General features: G+C 42.9%; 1 pseudogene; it reads left to right on the plus strand.

Moving 5' to 3' along the window:
* LOC107669310 (complement factor B-like) overlaps positions 1–6,540 on the plus strand; it is a 12,787-nt pseudogene extending 6,247 nt beyond the window's left edge.
* The last annotated feature ends 770 nt before the right edge of the window (positions 6,541–7,310 follow it).

The following is a 7,310-nucleotide window of genomic DNA, read 5'->3' on the forward strand; positions in this document are numbered from 1 at the left end:
ATGAAACACACAGCGGCTTGAGGGAGGGGCGCCTGGCGGGCTTGAGTGAGCAGAGGCCGGCGGATTCGACCAATGAGGCTTGCGGCAACCACATGTGACGACCCTGGGCTGGACTCCGCTTCATCCACAGTGAAAGCCGATCCGGCGATCCACAGCGCGAAGCTGATGTATGCGACCAGCACGGATCAGCTCTAGGCATGACGAAGTGGCTAACGTCCTCTTTTGGAAGGCCAAACAAAGTAGTTTCACTTTCACAATGAAACACACGCATCTCCACAACATGGCGGCGGCGGCAATAATACTACAGCAAGAATAAAAGTTATGCCTTCTTTCTTTGCGTGAATATTTGGGCGGTGTTATGCAAATCTTCCCACACAGTGACGTAGACATGTGGGGGCGTGTTAGAACGAAACGTTTTAGGAAGGCGTGGACAAGTCTTAACTTTTATAAAGAATATCTCTTTGGATTTGAGACTTTAGTCTTTGCAACTTTACAGATCTTCTTTATGCACCAAGAGCTTGTAACACTCCAAAGAGAAAGGAAAAATTGAAATCGCATCATATGACCCCTTTAAAGGAACGGTAAAGAGTTTCGTTGACTTCCTGATCGATGACTTTTCTCTCCGGGAAACTTTTGTTCATCGTTGATTCGTGTTAATCAAGAGAGACTGTGTTATAAGGACCGCGGGACGCTTCGGTGACATTTGAGCATCGTATCCTTTATCTGAACAGTATATTATGATTGACTGTTGATGCATTTTAAATGTGAAACGATGACTAATTGACTCGGAGTAAGAAAATATTTTACTTCCATCAAGAAGAGTGATGAGAAACTTTTCTCTTTGAACTGTATTCATCCTAATAATTAACTGAGTTGGTTTGAATTTTACCAGATCTTATATGAAAAATATATGAATATTGGTGAATCAGTTAAGGTTTTGCTGTTTAAGGCATATTAATTTGTAGTAGTTTTTTGATGTTTTATGTTTTCACTTTGTATTTGAGACAGGTTTGAGGATATTGGTAAAGACGATTTCAGCCCTATGAAACAATCTAATGTAACTTTTCCAATGGGCAGGGGCGGTGGGCCTGAAATTTATTACAATGGGAGAGTGTCTGACATTACATCTCGCTGTTATGGGAGAGGGAGAGCATTAACTAGTGTGGGTCGTGACTATATGCACACAGTTGATTCAGCAATCGGTGCTTCTGTAGGCCCAACAGCTAGCTCCACCCCAATCACACGCCCAGATACTGAACATGTAATTTCTACCGAGGCATTAGGGAGCATAATTTCAGATTTAGCTCAGAAAATAGGGGAGAGTATTTCAGCCAGCCTTAATATTGCGCACCAGCTCAGCCCAGTACAGCCTAATCCTCCTTGCCAGTCTCAGCACTCCAGTGAGTGCATTGATGCATCTAGTCTAAAGGTGATAGTTCAGCAAGATTCAGCACCTCCACCATTCTTCAGGGGCGATAAGAGTGATTATATTTACTGTCCATGAATGGGAGGATATGATGTGCAGTTATTTAAGTAGAATGAAATGCAAAACGCAAACTGATGTTTCTGTTCTCATCATGAGCAGACTGGCTGGAAAAGCGAGAGATGTTGTCAAGGTGTTGTCAAGACCTCACTGTCATGCAGGGATTGAGTAGAACCCATCGTGACATTCCTAATTCAGATCCCTTCGAAACTGCCTCGCCCACTGATCCCGTGCAGTTGCTGGATTGTGGAGAGGCAAAGGATTTTGTGCACAGGATCCATCTTTATGATGAGCGCCAATTCCGTCTTCCCTATCGCTGCATCCCTCCTGCCCACTACCAAAAACTGAGAGAAGTGTTGTCAGAAATGGAGGTGAAAGGCATAATCAGCAAGTCTGTCAGTGAGTATGCATAGCCTTTAGTGATGGTCTGGAAAAAAGATGGTAATCTGAGGGTTCGTACCGATTTCCGCTGGCTCAATGCTAAAACCATCAAAGACGCCCACCCTTTACCACATCAAGCTGACTGTCTTGCAGCCTTAGGAGGTAATGCCTTTTTCAGCACCATGGACCTAACTTAAGGATTTTACAACATCCCACGCCGTGTGTCTGACCGACGATACACTGCCTTCACAACGCCAATGGGGTTATACGAGTATAATCGTCTCCCTAAGGGCCTTTGCAATAGCCCCGCATCTTTCATGCGCATGATGCTCAGTATTTTCGGTGACCTTAACTTTTCCAGTCTTCTCTGTTACCTTGATGACTTGTTGGTCTTTGCTCCATCTGAACAGGAGGCACTGAGGCACTTGGAGGTAGTGTTTACTCGATTGAGGTCCAGCAACCTGAAGCTAGCTCCTAAAAAGTGTCACTTTCTGAGGAAGTCTGTAAAGTTTCTTGGCCATGTGATAGATGGTACTGGTGTTTCAGTTGATGAAGAGAAAGTGAAAGTCATCTCTGCTTTTCGAAAGGAGGATCTAATGAAGGAAGATGGAACCACGCCTTCACAAAAGAAAATCAGATAATTTCTCGGTATGGTCCTGTATTATCAAGCCTTTATTCCAAGTTGTTCTCATGTTGCCAGACCCTTATTCAGCCTGATGGCTGGCCTGAAACATTCAATGAAAGGTGCTGGTGGTCGTAGGAGAGCAGGCACTTTTCAGGAGTTGACATCTCAGGACTGGACCCCGGACTGTGATGTGGCCTTTGAAGAACTGAAAAGGACCCTTGTTGACAGTGTGGTGCTGGCTCATCCAGATTTTGAACATCCATTCCTGCTCTGTACTGACGCTTCTTTAGACGGCATAGGTGCTGTACTCTCTCAGATACCTGCTGGTAAAGACAAGGCGAGACCGATAGCGTTTGCTAGCAAGGCTTTGAACCGCAGCCAAATGAAATATCCTGTACACAGATTAGAATTCTTGGCTCTTAAGTGGGCAGTGTGTGACAAGTTCAGTCACTGGTTTAAAGGCCATGAGTTCACCATGTGGACAGATAATATTCCGCTTACATACATCATGACCAAGCTGAAATTGGATGCATGTGAGCAGCGCTGGGTCTCAAAACTTGCTCCATATTCTTTTGAGATCAAATATGTTCCTGGGAAACTCAACGTGGCGGCGGACGCGCTCAGTAGGGATCCGTTTGTCAGGCCAGTGAGTCAGCGGCTTCTGTCAGAGCCCTATTCTGAACCGTTGAGGCAAGTGCACAGTGTTGGGGATGGAAGTGTACAAGAAGTGTTCCGACTTACCTGCCAACTGCAAACTTTAAGATCAGGTCCACTTGACGTCGGTCTGAATACATCATTGTCTGCCAATGACGTGTCTTTAGTTCTGTCCTCCTGTGATGAATGGGCAATATCACTCACTGAACATCTTAACTCATTAATCAGTGGTGACAATCAGTGGTGACAAAGAAGTGTTTCATTCCCTTTCCCTGACCGACTTACGAGGACATCAGCACAAAGACCCTGTCATTGCCAGAGTGTGTTATTATGTTAACAGAAAGCGAAGACCATCAAGACGTGAACGTGCCAATGAAAACTTGTATGTGTTGCGGATTCTGAAGCAGTGGGATAAACTTTCAGTGCTCAATGGAATCCTGTACAGAGCTATTAAAGATCCGCTCACCAAGCACAAGAAATTTCAGTTCATTTTGCCCGAATCCTTAAAATGTCAAGCACTTTCTGGCGTTCACGACCTGGCTGGTCATCATGGGCAGCCGCACACTTTGTCTTTGGCCCGTCAGAGGTTTTTCTGGCTTGATGTAGAGCGTGATGTGCGTGATTATGTGAAGAAGTGTCCCAGGTGTGTCTTCAGCAAACTCCAGAGCCTGCAGCGAGAGCCGCCTTGGAGAGTATTGAAACCACAGCCCCATTGGAGCTCATTTGCATCGACTTCTGGTCTGCTGAGGATCTGCACAACAAATCTGTGGATGTTTTAGTAATCACAGATCACTTCACAAAGCTGGCACATGCATTTCCGTGTCAAGACCAAACAGCGAAAACAGTGGCCAAGAAACTGTGGTATGGCTTCTTCTGTGTCTATGGATTTCCCCAACGCATCCATTCTGACCAGGGGGCTTCATTTGAGAGTGAGCTGGTCACTGAGCTTCTCGAACTGGCAGGCATCGACAAGTCTAGAACCACTCCCTACCACCCGATGGGAAATGGTGGTACAGAAAGATTCAATAGGACATTAGGTAACATCCTGAGGTCCCTTCCACCTAGACCTTAGCAGAAGTGGCCGCAGTTGGTACATCTTTGACATTGTGTACAACTGTACAACAGGCTTTGCCCCATTTTACTTAATGTTTGGCAGAGTACCACGGTTGCCAGTTGACCTTATGTTCCAGAGTGTTCTGCGGGACAAGTCGGTTTCTGACTACGACCAGTATGTTGCATCGCTCATCAGTGACCTCCAGTCTGCTGTCAGTGGCGCAGAAGAATTCTGTTCAAGAACAAAAACACCAGTCCAGCCAGTACAACAAAAGAGTTAAAGGCCTTCCTCTAGCCATTGGTGACCAGGTGCTTTTGGCTAACAAGGGTTGTAGAGGGAAACGAAAACTTGCTGACAGATTTGCCTCAAAGTCTTCCATACACGTCTATAGGATCTGTGACAGAGCTGGTAATGAGCGAACAGTACATCGCAATCTTCTTTTGCAAGTGAACTTCCTCCCTTTGCCTGATACAGACTCAGATGGTTCTGGTAGAGAGGATGCTGGAACACCTACCTGCAGTGTCCCTTCACAGTCTGATCCAACACGCTCTGGTGGTCTAACTGCCCAGACCCACAGTGATGCTTGCTCCGACGTTGCAGAGATTGAGCCTGCAGAGGATGCAGATGATGAGCGGAATGAGGCTGGGGAACTCTTGCAAGCAGACTCTATGTCCAAAATCTCCAATGTAGCTACATGCGATGATGACCACTTCATGCTTCATGGGTACATTCTCAGTTGCCCTGCCAACAGGAGCCAAATTCACGTCTTGCTGTGCCAGTGGTCGATGACAATACTGTGGCTGGTGCTGACCCTTCTCCCCAAAATCCTGTCTCTGACAGTGTACCTGCTATGCAATATCCTGTAGCTGATTTTAATACAGCCGATCGTTATTCTACCAGGTTCGGGAGAGTTATCAAACCAGTACGTAGACTTATTGAATCTATGGTTCAACTTGAAACCCTGTTAGGTTTGGATTCTGGGTCAACCGTAATTCATGTTTTAATTTAAACTTTGACTCTTGAGTACATGCAGTTTTCGAAACTTGATTTGTTCATTTGTTTTTTTCTTTTTCCAAGTGAGACTTGCCTTAATTGAGTATGTGGTCTAAGTGTACGAGGTGTAATTTCAAAACATTTTTATCCTTTTATTGGGTGGCTTTTGATTGCTGACTGTCTTCACTGATTGTTTAGAATGTGGACCATGTAATTCCAGTTTTTCACATTGTCAGAATTTTGTGTAATTCTAGGGGGGTGAGTGTAACAGGTATGGAAAGTAATATGTTAATTTCATATGTAGAATTACACAAAAATGTTCACGATGTATACCTGATATGCCAGTCAGTGTGTGTGCACCTTCCCCTTTAAATTTCTGACAGCAGCATTAATCTTAATTTCCTGTCTTTGCACCTCCTCTGCATGTCTCTGCATTGGAGAGGTGGGTTTTTAACGAGCTCTGATTAATCTAATTTCATCTTTGCTTAAAATCACTTTTATACTTTTATACTCTGTTTAAATCATATTTGTGACATTATTTTACGTGTATATTTAATTATTTCTGTATTTTCACTAAGTTTGATACGTTTTCTGTTGATCAATGCACTTGAAGCACGTGCTAATTGCGTTGCACTTTACATTCATTTAACAGAAAGGACAAGAAGGACGAAAACACACTGTAAAGAATGTTTTGTGTTTGATCAGGTATGCTCTTTTGTCACTCATTGTTAAAGTCCCCATGAAATCAAAATTAAAGTTTTTTGGTTGTTAGTATCAATATGTTAGTCTTAACGTTATCTATAAGGCAGTGCGCTCCAAAACAGTGACAAAATTCGCATTTAGAAGATATAAGCATTCAAAGCTTGCAGTTCGTCACTTCCGCCAAAACGGCTTAATGATTTTTTTGACGTCTATGTCCCGCCCTGTCTACCTGTTTCAGTTAAAATGATGTCGACACATAGAGTAATGCTGCATGTTTTTAAGCATTTCAGGGGACCTTTAAATTAATTTTGTATGAAAGTTTTATACCATCTCCTCTTCCCTTTCTGCACTGTCTCTGCATGGGAGAGAAAGAACAAGAAGGGCGAAAACACACTGTAAAGACTGTTTAGTGTTTTATCAGAGAGTAAAAGAAGAGTCGAACCGTCAGCTGATGTCCGTCTGGTTACTCATTGAAAAAAAAACAACAACGCAGATAACACCGGTTACATGTGTCTCTACAGGCAAATCTGCATCCCCTACACCAAGGAAACAAGTGGAGCTCTGAGACTTTCAGATAGAGAAGGAACATGCAGAAAAATCATGAGTTACAAACAGATATGTCTGTCAGAAATATTGCATGTGTATTAGTCACATGTATGGGGTAAGATGACCCATCCACCATAATTTTTTCTTTTGACCATAGACGGCACAAAATCTCATCTCTGAACTTTTGATGAATAACTATTCTCTTCTTAATATTGTCATTTCATCTGAATATCAACATTTGTGAGATTTAGTCAGTTCAAACAGTTTGGAGGTTAAAAGGTCCAGGTTTGATGTATAAATGGTGCGTATGCACAAAATAGGCATGGAAATGTGCGTATGCAATTTTCCACACACACATATCAGGATTTATAAAAAATTAACTAGGCGTAAATATGTGCGCACCGTACGGACACTCTAGAGTCTAGACCATGCGTACGCACTCTTTTACTGGAGTGAGCGAAATAAGGAAGCAAACTGATTTTAAAGTCTGTTTTACATTTGACATACACATTTAGATTAAATATGACACTCTGAATAATGAAGTTAAGCACTGAAATTTCATGAAATTATTATCCAGAAATTACAACATTTGTATATGAATCTAAACAGAAATATTTGCAGTGGATATGCTGCTTTCGAACAATTTTCCTGTGGTATGAGATTTAATGTTTTAATCACTGCGAGGATTGCTTGGCGCATGACAATTCCGCTTTAAATTGTGTTCTAAATAGCAAAACTCAAGTTCTGAGAAAATACTTTTGCATGAATAATGATCATTGATGTGAACTTGATTCGTCTGATGGCTTTGGAACATAGGCCGTAACGACAGACATAAGGATGCGCTCGTTGATCAAACAGTCCATTGGCTGGGC

This window comes from Sinocyclocheilus anshuiensis, unplaced genomic scaffold (assembly GCF_001515605.1).
Source record: "Sinocyclocheilus anshuiensis isolate Anshui unplaced genomic scaffold, SAMN03320099.WGS_v1.1 scaffold180, whole genome shotgun sequence".
In the NCBI taxonomy this organism is placed as follows: Eukaryota; Metazoa; Chordata; class Actinopteri; order Cypriniformes; family Cyprinidae; genus Sinocyclocheilus; species Sinocyclocheilus anshuiensis.